Below are 15,574 nucleotides of genomic sequence, written 5' to 3'. Positions count from 1 at the left end.
CATGACAACTCCAGGTTTAACAAAGCTCATTTAGCAGACATATTTTCTTCAAAAGCCACTACATAACCTTCTTGTCTTTAGGGACATGTAAGTGCCATGCATGGTGGTGGGGGGACTTTTTTGTTGTTATTTTAATTTTTTTTTTCATTTTTTGTTTATATAAGGTGAACAAATTTCATGTATTTCATACATACAGATTTAGGAATATGGCGATACTGCCCACCCTACCCTCACTCCCACCCTACCTCCTCCTTCCTTTCTTATTATTTTAAACACAGAAATCACCAATTAGAAATGTGAAGAAGATGACATGAAATATTCAGCAAGGAGGACATTGTTTCTAGCATGAGAGCTGAAACTAGAAAGGCAAGGTTGCTTTGTTTTGCCTCAGCTGGGATGGTGAATGTGTCACACACTCTGTCCCTCACACAGCTGTGTGTCCACAAGTCCCCGTAAAAATCTCTCAAGTGATGATTCTGCAGTCGCAGACACATTTTAGATAGTAGGCAGTTTCACAAATGGAAGTTATGAATAACGAGGATGGATCTGTGGGCTTCTGCATGTGGGTGTACGCTTTTGCTTAAGGGATTATTCACTCATCAGTGTCACTTTTTCTGTCAAAAATCATTTTGTTCAGGGATGGGCATTTGCAAGAGTGGTTCAAAGGAAAGGAAAGCAAACTTTAAATGCAGAATTTTCTATGGATTTTGAGAAAACTCTTTGTGTCTTATGTCTTCCTCCATAGTTGCATTGGGACCAATTCCATTCCTCACAAGTTCTGTCCTTGTTCCCCTTTATTGATAGCCCCTCCTCCTACTTCACAACCCCTAGCAACCACTGATCCTTTTTCTGTGCCTAAGGTTTTGCCTTTCCTCCATGTCATCTACATGGAATCATATAATACTAAGCCTTTTGATTATTTGTTTCTTTCATTTAGCTCAATGCAGTTAATATTTTGTTATGCACTTCATTAATTTTTTCTCATTATTACTGAGAAGTAGTCCATCAAATGGATGTACTGCAGTTTGTTTATTCATGTACTTGTGAAAGAACACAAGTTCCTTCCAATTTTTGGTAATTATGATAAAGCTGCTTTAAAAAATAATGCACAAGTTTGTCTATGACCTAAATTCATTTATCTTGGATATGTACCCAGAAGTAAGATTGCTACTCTATTTTGCATCCCTGCTAGCCACATACAAGATTTCCACTGCTACAGGTTCTAATTGGTATTTGATAATGTCAGTTTTATTCTATCATTACTATTTCAATTTTAACCATTTTAATGAGCCTGTAGTAGAATCTTGCTATGATTTAATTTGCATATTTCTAATAGTGACATTGAAAATTTTTAATAAAACATCATCTTCTTTCCTTTCTTTTTTATTCAAATTTATTTATTTGAAAGGCAGAGTGACAGAGAGAAGGGGATGCAAACACACACACAGAAAGTGAGACAGAGGGGGAGAGAGAGAGAGAGAGAGTGAGAGAGAGATCTTCTATTCACTGATTTACTCCCCAAATGCACACAACAGTTAGGTCTGGGCGAGGCTGAAGCCAGGAGCCTGAGATCCCATGTGGGTGGCAGAGACTCAGATACATGCATCATCATTTGCTGCCTTCCTAGGCACATTAACATAAATCTGCATTGGAAGCAGAATGGTTAGTTACTCTCATATTGGATGATGGCAGTGCAAGTGGTGGCTTAACCTGCTACACCATAATGCCTGCCCCTAGACATTTCATCATAGACTTCATTGCTATTCACTTATCTTTTTTGGTGAAGTAACTGTTCAAATCTTCCTCCTATTTTAAAAATAGAGTTGTCTCTATTGTTGTTTTGAGGGTTCTGGATATGGTTTTTCTGTCAGACATGTGGCTTCTCTTCCCTTTCTCTTTTAGAGAATGAAAGTCTTTGATTTTTCTTATTTTTAAGGTGACACCAAATTATACATATTTATAAGATACATTGTGATATTTCACTACATTAATACAAACTGTAAAGATCATATCAGGCCGGCACCGTGGCACACTAGGCTAATCCTCTAACTGCGGCGCCGGTACAACGGGTTCTAGTCCCGGTCGGGGCGCTGGATTCTGTCCCGGTTGCCCCTCTTCCAGGCAAGCTCTCTGCTATGGCCCAGGAGTGCAGTGGAGGATGGCCCAAGTACTTGGGCCCTGCACCCCACGGGAGACCAGGAGAAGCACCTGGCTCCTGCCATCGGATCAGCATGGTACGCCGGCTGCAGTGCGCCAGCCGCGGCGGCCATTGGAGGGTGAACCAATGGCAAAGGAAGACCTTTCTCTCTGTCTCTCTCTCTCACTGTCCACTCTGCCTGTCAAAAAAAAAAAAAAAAAAAGATCATATCAGGATGACTGGCAAAAGTTTTTAGTCTTGATGAAATCCAATTTATAATTTTTTACAGATTGTGCTTTTTTGTTCTCATATCTAATAACATTTTTGAATAATTCAAGGTCACAAAACTTTTCTTCCAGAAGTTTCATTATTTGAAATTGAAGATTATTATTCACACCTAGTCAATTTTTGCTTGAAGGTGTGAGGTCTGAGTTATTTACTTATTTCATTACATATTTGTTGCTATGGATGGAAATCCAATGCTGCTAACACTACTCAAATATCTTACACTTTCTCTTCTAATTTGCCTTTGTCACCAATCAACTATTCATATGTGGGGGGGGGGGCATGTAATTGTGCCAGTACTGGACCACTGATCAAATTGTTCATTGTTACAGCAATACCACCTTGTCTTTATTCTGGCTGCTTTATACTCTGTCTTGAAATATGCATAAAAATAGACATGCAGACCAATGGAATATAATGGAAACCTCAGAAATAAGTCCATACATCTAAAACTAATATTGACAATGATGCTAAAACTGTTCCCTGGAGAAAGGACAGTCTCTAACAAATGTTATTGGGAAAAGTGGATTTCCAAATGCAGAAGTTTTAAACAAAACCCTTACCTTACACTCCATATAAAAATCAACTCAAAATAGATCAAGTAGCTAAACTTAAGACCTGATACTGTCAAACTAATATTGGAAAGCATGGTGGGGTACTGTGAGACATGGCCTCTGCAAAGGCTTTTTTTCAGTAATATCACAAAAGCACAAGCAATAAAAGCAAAAGTAGGTAAGTGGGATTGTATCAAGCTCAGGAGTTTTTGCACAGCAAGGGAAACAAATAAGATGAAGAGACAAAGGTCAGAATGGGAAAAAATTGCAAACTATGTATATGATAAAGAGTTAATATCCAGCATAAATAAGGAGTTCAAGAAACTCCTTAACAGCAAAAACAAATAATTGAGTTAAGCAATGGACAAAGAATTTGGGCATTTTTCATAGGAAGAAATACAAATGGCCAACAAACACATGAAAAATTGCTCAAGATCACTAGACATTAGGGAAATGCAAGTAAAAAACACAGTAGGTATCATCTCACTCCAGTTAGCATAAGTATTATCCAAAAATCAAAAACAGCAAATATTGATGATGTTTATGGAGAAAGAGTTTCCTAATTTACTCTTGATGGGAATACAAATTAACACCACCATAATGGAAAATAATATGGAAATTCCTTAGAAATTAAAGATGGATCTACTATATGAACCAACTATCCCACTTCTGGGAAGATATCCAAAGAAAAATTAAATCAGCATATGAAAGAGATACCTGTACTCCCATGTTCATAGCAGCCCAATTCACATTAACAAAAATATGGAATCAACCTTGATGTTCATTACATGATGAATGAATAAAGAAATTATTGTATATATGTATATACACACACACATGATGAAACATTAGTCATAAAAAAATAAAAGCCCTTGTCTTTACTGTTGAGGAACAGTGATTTCTTTTTTCTTCATGCTATTTCTTGAACTCCTTACCTAGTATAGGGTTAATCTTATGTGTATAAAGTTAACTGAAAACGGTTCTTTGTAAAAAATAAGAATTACAATAAAGAAGGAGGAGGAAGAAGGGTGGGAGTGTGGGCAGGCAGGAGGGTAGGCTGTAAAATATCACTATGTTCTTGAATTTGTATATATGAGATACATGAAATTTGTATACCTTAAGTAAACTTTTAATAAAAATTGAAAAAAAATCCTGACATCTGCAACAAAAGGGTGCAACTACAGACCATTATGCCAAGTAAAGTAAACTGAACTCAGAAAGACAAATATCACATTTTTCTCTTACTTGTGAAAGTTAACAATATAGAAGAAGATTATGTGGATGTCATATTATTTGGTATATAATCATAAATATTACTTTATGCATTGCATTACAGTATACCTTTCTTTCCCCATTTCCTGATTATTGTTGTGATTACCACATTTTGTGATGTTAACATTCATGTTTTTAAGAAAATACAGTAAATATGTGTATGTATGTAAAGTCTGCATATGAGATAAATATGGCAAAATGTTAAAAATTATTATATATTAGTATCTAAAAATGAGTTAGGAGGTGGCACTGTGGTGCAGCATGTTAACGCCCTAGCCTAAAGCACTGGCATCCCATATGGGCACTGGTTCGAGACCTGGCTGCTCCACTTCCTATCCAGCTCTCAGCTTTGGCCTGGGAAAGCAGTAGAAGAAGGCTCAAGTCCTTGGACCCCTGCACCCGTGTGGGAAGATGGGTTTGGAAAGCTCCTGGCTCCCGGCTTCAGATTGGCACAGGCTCCGGCCATAGCGGCCAACGGAGGACTGAATCAGTGGATAGAAGACCTCTCTCTTTTTCTCTCTGCCTCTCCTCTCTCTCTGTAATTCTGATTTTTAAATAAATAAATAAATCTTTAAAAAAATGAGTTAAAGAAGAATCATTCAAACCTCTTGCATAGTTGACTAGTTTTAAGGTTTCTAATTATAATGTCATATCATTTCTCTATCTTAGCCTGTTTGTCCATCTTGAATATGCCAATCACAGTATGTTTCAGGAATATAACCCATAACAATCAAGTAATATTGCTTTACCCTTTGTATCAATATTTTTCTACTTTTTATTTGCTTAATTATTCAATCTTCTTTGCCTTTATTCATTCACTTCACAAAAATTTTGTGAGCACCATTTCTGTACAAATCCTATGTTAGATTCCAGGAGAAACAGAAAGCAAGGCATGGTTCTGACTCCGAAGTACTCTACAGTATTGCAGGAGAGATCCAGATGTCAACAAATAGCCTTAACTACGAGGCAGAATTGAATCCATGCCACATGAGAATACAGAAGAGATTAATCGTGCTAGGAAAGATAGCAGGGGAAAGGAAGCACTCAAGTTGGACACTCAGAATGTAATGTGTTTAAAACTGCGGGGAATAGGGGGAGAAGAGCTATTTAAATGTTACCACCTCTTATAGTCCAACAGTTCCTTAAATTTATTTTATATCACTTTATTATTGATAACAGTTCTCAAGAACTTAATATTTTTGAAGGCAAAATAAAACATCATAAATCACATTTTGTTTTCCCATGTCTTGTGAATGCCTGATGAATTACTTGTTTTTATACACAAATGACATACAAATCTCCACTCAGAGTTAGTCACGTTTTTGGATCAACGCAAGCTGCAGTTAGGCCAAGGATTAAGAGAGGACAAGTGAATAAACAAAATATTTATAACTTAAGTTATATGAAGTCAGGGGCATAGTGGTTAAAGCTGCTGCCTGCAGTGCTAGTATCTCATATGGGTACCAGTTCGAGTCCTGGATGCTCCACTCCTGATACAGCTCTGCTATGGCCTGGAAAAGCAATAGAAGATGGCCCAAGTGCTTGGGCCCCTGCACCCGTGTGGGAGACCAGGAGGAAGCTTCTGGCTCCTGGCGTCAGATTGGTGCAGCTCCAGCCATTGTGGCCATCTGGGGAGTGAAATAGTGGATGGGAGACCTCTATTTCTTTCTTTCTCTCTCTCTCTTTCTCTTTCTCTCTGTCTTTCAAATAAATAAATAAATCTTTTTAAAAATTTATATGAAGTCAACAGGGAGGATGATAATAATAAACTAGTTTGGATAGGAAAGGAACAGTCTTCTAAATAAGTTAATACCTCAAATCTTTTCTGAAGACATAATATTTGAACTAAGATTAAAAAAATGAAAGAGAGCCATGTTAAGAAAAAATAAGTATTTAAGCAGATGCAATAGCAAGTGCATAAACTGTAAAAAGGCAATGTTTCATGTACTAGGACAAGAAGACAGGCCAGTCTTGTTGTACCGTGAATAATACTTGTAGAAGACAGTGAGTATTTGAACTGAGCTTATACAAATAGTTCAAGATCTGGCTCTGTAAGGAATGAGAAACAATGGTAGAGAATTAGGAATTTATTCAGAACATAATAAGAAACTGTGGAGTTCAGTTATAAGTAATTAATTCAAAACCTAAATTAGCTTAGATTAAGTACATTTGGAGTTAAGACTTAATAGTATGTAGTCTGTTAAGATTAAATGATATGAAATATGGGGCAACATATTAAAGTCAAGCTAAATTTTGGTCTTAGGAGCTTTTAGGACCTGTCGCGAGAACCTCCGTTCCTCCATGACAAGCCTTATTTTAAGCCAGAAAAGACAGGCCTAAGGGTACAGGAGTGAAACTATTCCTGGAATTTAGATTCTTCTGCCTTCCTGTGTGATGCCTAGGCCCTAAGTTGCTGAAATGCACCAATAAAATGCATAAATTTAGGTAATTGCCATATAAGGAATAAAGAACTCGCCTACGTGTGTAGTGATGAATGTACTTGTTTACTTGAGTGCATAAAAATGCTAGGAGGGGAGGGACGGGGCTTCTTGCCTCAGCACTGCGCTATGTTGTATGTGTTGGTAAGAGCCCCAGCTAGCAGGAAATAAAATCCTCTTGCTGTTGCATCCAGCCTGCCTTTTGTGAGTTGTTTTGGGGAGGGTCTCATAGCAGACACAACAAAACTATAGAAGAATCAGAACAAAACATTAATGAAAACTCATATCTATTTTAAAAAGATTACTTTGGGGGCCGGCACTATGGCACAGCAGGTTAACGCCCTGCCCTGAAGCGCTGGCATCCCATATAGGTGCCAGTTTGAGAACCGGCTGCTCCACTGCCCACCCAGCTCTCTGCTATGGCCTGGGAAAGCAGTAAAAGATGGCCCAAGTTCTCTGGCCCCTGCACCCACGTGGGCGACCCAGAGGAAGATCCTAGCTCTTGGTTTCAGATTGGCACGGCTCTGGCTGTTGCAGTCAATTGGGGAGTGAACCATCAGATGGAAGACCTCTCTCTCTCTGCCTTTCCTTTCTGTGTAACTCTGACTTTCAAATAAATAATCTTTTTTTTTTTTTTTTTTTTTTGACAGGCAGAGTGGACAGTGAGAGAGAGAGAGACAGAGAGAAAGGTCTTCCTTTTGCCATTAGTTCACTCTCCAATGGCCGCCGCGGCCAGTGCGCTGCGGCCGGTGCATCGTGCTGATCTGAAGCCAGGAGCCAGGTGCTTCTCCTGGTCTCCAAATGCGGGTGCAGGGCCCAATGACTTGGGCCATCCTCCACTGCACTCCTGGGCCACAGCAGAGAGCTGGCCTGGAAGAGGGGAAACCGGGACAGAATCCAGTGCCCCGACCGGGACTAGAATCCAGTGTGGCGGCGCCACAATCAAATAAATAATCTTTAAAAAAAAGATTATTTTGTGTTGCTATGTAGAGAATAGATTGTAGATGTGATGAATGAGAAAATAGAGATGCGAGTATCCAATGCAATGCTTTTATCTAAATTAAAGAAGGTCCAATTCTTTAAACTCTTCATTGTTTATTATACTCTCCAAATTTTGTAAGACTAAAACATTTTACTTATATTTTAAGGACCGTATCATGATAAATCAATAAACCTATTGTATCAGTTATGGGAATGATGCCTGTTCATGTGTGTATGAGTAATATATGGAAACACTGATGTAAGCACAAGACCAACTGAGAACCTTTTGTATTTATCCAGAGAAGGCAGTAGAGATGAGTTAAAACTCTATGTCCCAGGTCTCACTGAAAATGGAGAGAAGCAGAATGATTCAAAACATGTTTGGAAATAAAACTGCAGAGCTAATGATAGTTGGGATTAGGATATGAGGAAAATAAGAATCCAAGATTATATTTAGGTTATAGCTTTGAGTCATTGATGTAGATAATGTTTTTGATTTTTTATGTTGCTGTTGTTGTTGGTAGTGGTTATGGTGAAGGGGGAGGAGATAACCAAGAACATTTTTGGATCTATGATTTTTGGAGGTTTGGTATTTGCAAGAGAACAAGTTAATTTACCATATAATTCAGGATATTGAACAATGACAGTACAGGAATACAATAATGTCAGATGGATCAAGGATCTTGACCTTGCAAGTATTCTAAGAGAAGGTTAGATGTATAACAAATCATTCCTTTTTTTTTTAATTTATTTGACAGATAGAGTTAGACAGTGAGGGAGAGACACAGAGAGAAAGGTCTTCCTTCCGTTGGTTCACCCCTCAAATGGCTACTATGGCTGGAGCTACACCGATCCAAAGCTAGGAGCCAGGTACTTCTTCCTGGTCTCCCACACAGGTGCAGGCGCCCAAGCACTTGGGCCATCCTCCACTGCCTTCCCAGGCCACAGCAGAGAGCGGGACTGGAAGAGGAGCAACCGGGACTAGAACCCAGCACCCACATGGGATGCTGGCGCTGCAGGTGGAGGATTAACCAAGTGAGCCAGGGCGCCGGCCCCAACAAATCATTCTTTATAAATCACAAGATATTTGTAAAAAGAGAAATGGAAAATAATGTTTTCATTCATATTTAACAATCTGAGTTTTGACTATCTGAAAGCAAGTAAAACTTACCATTTGTTTGAAGGACAAGTTGAAGAGGCAGGTGTGGTGGGGCTGATGGAGAGATGCCTATCAAGTTGCCCAGGGGTATGTCTTTCAGCTGTGCTTTATTGTTGTGCATGCAAGTATGACCTAAGGAAATTCTCATGGGAACTGTGAGAAACAAGTGTTGCTATTTTTCTTTAATAGACAAGAAAATTGAAGCCATTGTTTGCTATGATGTTAGACACAAATTGTGTTGATGTTCAATCTTTGGACAAAAATCCTTGCTAATTACAAGGATTTGCTATACAAGATATTTGGTGCCCCCTGAGAAAGAGACAGTATAACCTGCACTTCTAAATAGTTTGCCAAGGAGTTGACACTGAAAGAAGGCCATTTCTGTTACCATGTGAAATGATTGGTGTGCATTGTAGGAAATAATTTGCTATCCCCCTGAGATTCCATCAGGGTCAGATTTCTTACAGGGAAAGGACTGACAAAATCTCCAGACCCTTGCAAGGATGTTTCTAGGTACACTGGGGCTTGGTTGTGGTTAGTATGTGAAAGAACTCTAACACACCGTTGGGAAATGTTTTTCACAGAGAGCAAGAGTTTAGATGATCAAATAAATAGCTTATAGAATATATCAAATATTTAGAAATTGTCAAAACAAACTTTATTTTTACTAGGAATGGAGTCACTCTTACCTGAAATTTACTAAAAGGGATTGCTACAAGTTTATAATAAGATACTATAGTTGTCTGCAAAGTTAATGTATAATGAAAGACTTTGGGGGTATGATGGTTTGTTGAAATAGATGTAAGATTAAGAACATTCTCCTCAGCATTAAATACCTTATTAAACTCTCTGGATATATGTTTAAAGACTCAATGAAGATAAGATGAAGTTCACATTAAAATAAGCTGTCTCTTCCATTTTCCTTGTCTTGAACTATGGGGAATTTGAAAAATGTCAATAAAATACTTGACTTTTATATGCATTCATATCCACATGAGCACTTTAGTTTGAATGCTTTATTTAAGGTTATGACTTTAAGATATATTATACTTACAGAAATGGGAAAAGAAATCTGCCTTTGTGAGGGTCATGTTGAGTCCTCAAGTCATATGACCTGTATATGCAGGTCATATGCCTGTTTTTAAAATCCAGTCTTTTGTTTACTTGTTATTGAGTTGTTTGATATCCATATTATCATTTGGATATTAAACCATTATCAACTGTATAAATTGTTTGCAGATATTGTCTCCCAGTCTGTAGGTTGTGTTTCACTCTGTTTCATGGTCAGTGTAGAATCTTTTAAAGTTGATGTAATCTCCTAGTACAGGAAGCTAATAGAACCCCTAATAAACTTGACCAAAAGAGATCCTAACCGTGACACGTTGTAATCAAACTCACCACAGTGAAACATAAAGAAAAGATTCTAAAATGTGCAATAGAGAAACGTCAAATTACTCTCAGAGGATCTCCAATTAGACTCACAGCAGACTTCTCTTCAGAAACCCTACAGGCTAGGAGGGAAAGGTGAGATATAGCCCAGGTACTAAGAGAGAAAAACTGCCAGCCCAGAATATTATATTCTGCAAAGCTCTTATTTGTGAATGAAGGTGAAATAAAGACCTTTCATAGCAAACAGAAATTGAAAGAATTTGTCGCGACTTGTCCAGCCCTGGAAAAGATGCTTAAAGATGTGCTACACACAGAAACACAGAAACATGGCCATCAATATGAAAGAAGGTAAAGGATGAAAACCGCACAGTAAAAGATCACAGGAAGTTCAAAGCATATATTAGAAAATATCTTTGGGAAAATGGCAGGGCAAAGTTACTACTTATCAATTGTCACATTGAACGTTAATGGCCTCAACTCTCCAGTTAGAAAATACAGAATGGATTAAGGAACAAAACCCATCTATTTGCTGCTTTCAAGAAACACATCTTTCCAACAAAGATAAATGCAGACTGAAAGTGAAAGGCTGGAAAATGATATTCCATGCCAACAGAAACCAAAAAAAAAAAAAAAATCTGGCATAGCAATATTAATATTAGACAAAATAAACTTTAACACAAAAACTGTTAAGAGACAGAGGGGTGCTATATAATGAAAAAGGGATCAATTCAACAGGAAGATGTAACTATTATAAATGTATATGCACCTAATTACAGGGCACCAGTTTATTTAAAAGATATGTTAAGGTACTTAAAGGGAGACTTAGACTCCAATACAATAGTACTGGGGGACTTCAATACTCCACTCTCAAAAATAGATAAACCAGAGAGAAGATCAACAAGGAAACAGCAGATTTAATTGACACTATAGCCCAAATGGTTCTAACAGATATCTACAGAACGTTCAATCCTACATTTAAAGAATTTACACTCTTCTCAGCAGTGCATGGAACCTTCTCTAGGACTGACCACATACTAGGATATAAAGCAATTCTCAGCAAATTCAAAGAATTAGAATCATACTATGCAGCTTCTCAGACCACAGTGGAATGAAGCTGGAAATTAGCAACTCAGGAATCCCTAGAGCATATGCAACTACATGGAGACTGAACAACATGCTCCTGAATGAACAATGGGTCATAGAAGAAATCAAAAGAGAAATCAAAAACTTTCTGCAAGCAAATGAGGATAACAATACAACATATCAAAACTTATGGGATACAGCAAAAGCAGTGTTAAGAGGAAAGTTTATAGCAATAGGTGCCTACATCAAGAAATTGGAAAGGGACCAAATAAATGAGCTTTCAATGCATCTCAAGGATCTAAGAAACTGCAGCAAACCAGACCCAAATCTAGTAGGAGAAGAGAAATAATTAAAATCAGAGAAGAAATCAACAGGATTGAATCCAAAAAAACATTACAAAAAATCAGCCAAATGAAAAGCTTTTTTTAAAATAAACAAAATTGACACCCCATTGGCCCAACTAACTAAAAAAAGAAAAGACCCAAATCAATAAAATCAGAGATGAGAAAGGAAATAACAACAGACACCACAGAAATAAAAAGAATCATCAGAAATTACTACAAAGAGTTGTATGCCAGCACAGGGAAATCTATCAGAAATGGATAGATTTCTGGACACATGCAACCTACCTAAATTGAACCAGGAAGACGTAGGAAACCTAAACAGACCCATAACTGAGACAGAAATGGAAACAGTAATAAAGGCCCTCCCAACAAAGAAAAGCCCAGGTCCAGATGGATTCACTGCTGAATGCTACCAGACATTTAAAGAAGAACTAACTCCAATTCTTCTCAAACTATTCAGAACAATCGAAAAAGAGGGAATCCTCCCGAATTCTTTCAATGAAGCCAGATTCACCTTAATTCCTAAGCCAGAAAAAGATGCAGCATTGCAAGAGAATTACAGACCAATATCCCTGGTGAACATAGATGCAAAAATCCTCAATATAATTCTGGCACAACCAACAGAATGCAAAAAATTTTTGAAAATTACGCAACCAATAAAGGATTAATAACCAGAATCTACAAAGAGATCAAGAAACTCCACAACAACAAAACAAACAACCCACTTAAGAGATGGGCCAAGGACCTCAATAGACACTTTTCAAAAGAGGAAATCCAAATGGCCAACAGACACATGAAAAAATGTTCAGGATCACTAGTAATCAGGGAAATGCAAATCAAAACTACAATGAGGTTTCACCTCACCCCAGTTAGAATGGCTCACGTACAGAAATCTACCAACAACAGATGCTGGAGAGGATGTGTGGAAAAAGGGACACTAATCCACTGTTGGGAATGCTAACTGGTAAAGCCATAATGGAAGTCAGTCTGGAATTTCCTCAGAAACCTGAATATAACCCTACCATACAACCCAGCCATCCCACTCCTTGGAATTTACCCAAAGGAAATTAAACTGGCCAACAAAAAAGCAGTCTGCACCTTAATATTTATTGCAGCTCCATTCACAATAGCTAAGACCTGGACTCAACCCAAATGCCCATCAACAGTAGACTGGATAAAGATATTATGGGACATGTACTCTATAGAATACTATTACAGCAGTAAAAAAAAAAATGAAATCTGGTCATTTGCAACAAAATGGAGGAATCTGGAAAACATCATGCTGAGTGAAATAAGCCAGTCCCAAAGGGACAAATATCATATGTTCTCCCTGATCAGTGACAACTAACTGAGCAACAAAAAGGAAACTTGTTGAAATGAAATGGACACTATGAGAAACACTGACTTGATTATTCCTTGTCCTGACTGTTGATGAACAACTTAATACTTTATCCCTTTTAGTATGTTTTTTGTCCTACTTATTACTATTGGTTGAACTCTATAATTAACACACAGTTATTCTTAGGTGTTTAAATTTAACTGAAAAATGATCCCTGTTAAATATAAGAGTGGGAATAAGAGAGGGAGGAGACGTACAATTGGGACATGCTCAATCTGACTTACCCCAAATGGTAGTGTTAGAAACGTGCCAGGGGATTCCAGTTCAATCCCATCAAGGTGGCATGTACCAATGCCAGCTCACTAGTACAAGTGATCAATTTCAGTTCACAATTGATCACACTGATAGGTCTAAGAGTCAAAGGGATCACACAAACAAGACTTGTGTCTGCTAATACTAGCTGATAGAATTAAAATGGGAGAGAACAATCCAACATGGGAAGCGGGATACACAGCAGACTCATAGAATGGCAGATGTCCTAAATAACACTCTGGCCTCAGAATCAGCCCTTAAGGCATTTGGATCTGGCTCAAGAGCCCATGAGAGTATTTCAGGCATGGAAAGCCAAGACACTCTGGCAAAAAAAAACAAAAACAAAAACAAAAACAAAAAAACAAAAACAAAAACAAAAAAACACACCTAAATGAAAGTTCTCTGCTTGTGAGATCCCAGTGGAAAGAATTGGCCATCAAAGAAGGTGATACTTTTCTCTGAAGGGAGGAGAGAACTTCCACTCTGACTATGACCTTGTCTAAATAAGATCGAAGTTGGCAAACTCAAAATACTTCCATAGCCTTGGCAGCTCATGACAAGATCTTAGGGTGATTACTGATGCCATAAACAAGAATGTCAATTGTTAAATCAACAACGGGAGTCACTGTGCACTTACTCCTCATGTAGTATCTCTGTCTTTAATGTGTTGTTCAATGTGAATTAATGCTATAACTAGTACTCAAACAGTATTTTTCACTTTGTGTTTCTGTGTGGGTGCAAACTTTTGAAATCTTTACTGTGGGGAGCAACCCGGACTAGACTAAGTTACTGGAATTAAGACTTATTCTATGCATCTGCTCTCCCACAATATGGCGCTGAGAAGGGAGAAACAGCTTCTACACAGCTGCCTCCAGTTCAACCGATAAACTGTAGGACCTACTCCTGATTGGAGGAGAAGAGCAGCGTACTCGGCGTGTGGGTAGCAGAGTTGGGATTGGTGGAGGAGGACTATATAGGAGGAGAGAGACAACATGCACCAGGAACATCTAAGGGGAACATCTATCTGAAGGAACACCTGTGCAGCCCCCGAGAGAGCCGGCCAGCGGTGTGCCGCTCCCCCGCGGAAGTGGGGAAGGTGGCAGGGGGAACCGCCCTTCCACGGAGGTGGAAGGGTCGGTAGCCAACCCGGGAAGAACCAGCAGTAAACCCGGGGAGGGCCGAGCAGACAAAAGAACAGTGCAGGGTCCTGTGTCGTTCCTCCACGAAGACGGGGAGCGACATAATGGTGCCATGACTTGGATAGGAAGCCTAGGCAGGGTTTAGTGTCGTTCCTCCATGAAGAGGGGGAGCGACACTTTACTAATATAAACTAAATTGATCGAGAATTGAAAATGAATCTTGATGGGAATGGAATGGGAGAGGGAGTAGGAGATGGGAGGGTTGTGGATGGGAGAGAAGTTATGGGGCAGAAAAGCCATTGTAATCCATAAGCTGTAATTTGGAAATTTATATTTATTAAATAAAAGTTAAAAAAATTCTGTGTATTGGGAATCTCCTGGGGCTATGCAGAATTCCTAGTAGTCTGGAATGTCCTTTGATACTATGCGAGAAAAATAAAATAAAATAAAAATATAAATGCTTGTTAAAAAAATAATAAAGATGATATAGTACCATTTCTCTATTTTTATTTTTGTTTCCCATGACTTTGGGCCTTTTTAAAATAGCTTGTTGTCTTAAAAACAAAATCCTAACACCAATGTTATGAACCTAACCCATATGTTGTTTTCTAGTATTTATACAGTTTCAGCTTTTATGTTTGAATTTTAATGCATTTTGATTTGATTTTTGTATATCATAAGACATAAGGTTCTAATTTCATTCTTCTGCATTTTGATATTCAGTTAGCCCAATACCGTTTATTAAAAAGACTATTCTTTCCTCATTTGTGTTCTTGGAGTTTTAAAATCATTTGCCTGTGACTATATAGATTTCTTTCTGAGCTCTTTTTCTGTTTCATTGGTCTATGTATCTGTCCTTATGCTATTACCATGCTACTTTGATTAATATAACTTCTTAGCAGATTTCAAAGTAATGTACTTTTATGTCTCCTGCTTTGTTATTCTTGGTCAAAATTGTTTCTGCTATCTCAGGCATTTTGTGATTTCATATGAATTTTATAGTTATTTTTATTGGAATTTTGATGGAGACTTCATTGACTCTAGATTGCTTTAAATAATATGGACATTTTAGCAATACTTCCACTCCATGAACATGGGATACCTTTATATTTACTTGTGTTTTCTTAAATTTTTCTAAAATC

At 37.9% G+C, this 15,574-nt stretch overlaps 1 long non-coding RNA gene across 9 annotated transcripts in view; it reads left to right on the top strand.

The window, feature by feature from the left end:
- The window catches only part of LOC103348075 (uncharacterized), a 216,952-nt gene that overhangs the window by 122,458 nt on the left and 78,920 nt on the right, over positions 1-15,574 (top strand). The gene's annotated exons all lie outside the window — the stretch shown is intronic.

The sequence above is a fragment of the Oryctolagus cuniculus genome, chromosome 6, assembly GCF_964237555.1.
Source record: "Oryctolagus cuniculus chromosome 6, mOryCun1.1, whole genome shotgun sequence".
NCBI classification, from domain to species: Eukaryota; Metazoa; Chordata; class Mammalia; order Lagomorpha; family Leporidae; genus Oryctolagus; species Oryctolagus cuniculus.
This window is presented reverse-complemented; position numbering and strand designations above follow the sequence as displayed.